The sequence below is a fragment of the Manihot esculenta genome, unplaced genomic scaffold, assembly GCF_001659605.2.
Source record: "Manihot esculenta cultivar AM560-2 unplaced genomic scaffold, M.esculenta_v8 Scaffold66, whole genome shotgun sequence".
NCBI classification, from domain to species: domain Eukaryota; kingdom Viridiplantae; phylum Streptophyta; class Magnoliopsida; order Malpighiales; family Euphorbiaceae; genus Manihot; species Manihot esculenta.
The window spans coordinates 191,366-191,799 of NW_025215483.1; positions in this window are offsets into that span (position 1 = coordinate 191,366).

A 434-nucleotide genomic window follows, 5' to 3' on the forward strand; every position below is an offset into this window, starting at 1 on the left:
CGGACTAACAGCTTCCATCCCAAAAACTGCCAAGTCTATCACCCATGTTACATCCGGTGCCCGATTTCGGACTAACAGCTTCCATCCCAAAAACTGCCAAGTCTATCACCCATGTTACATCCGGTGCCCGATTTCGGACTAACAGCTTCCATCCCAAAAACTGCCAAGTCTATCACCCATGTTACATCCGGTGCCCGATTTCGGACTAACAGCTTCCATCCCAAAAACTGCCAAGTCTATCACCCATGTTACATCCGGTGCCCGATTTCGGACTAACAGCTTCCATCCCAAAAACTGCCAAGTCTATCACCCATGTTACATCCGGTGCCCGATTTCGGACTAACAGCTTCCATCCCAAAAACTGCCAAGTCTATCACCCATGTTACATCCGGTGCCCGATTTCGGACTAACAGCTTCCATCCCAAAACTGCCAA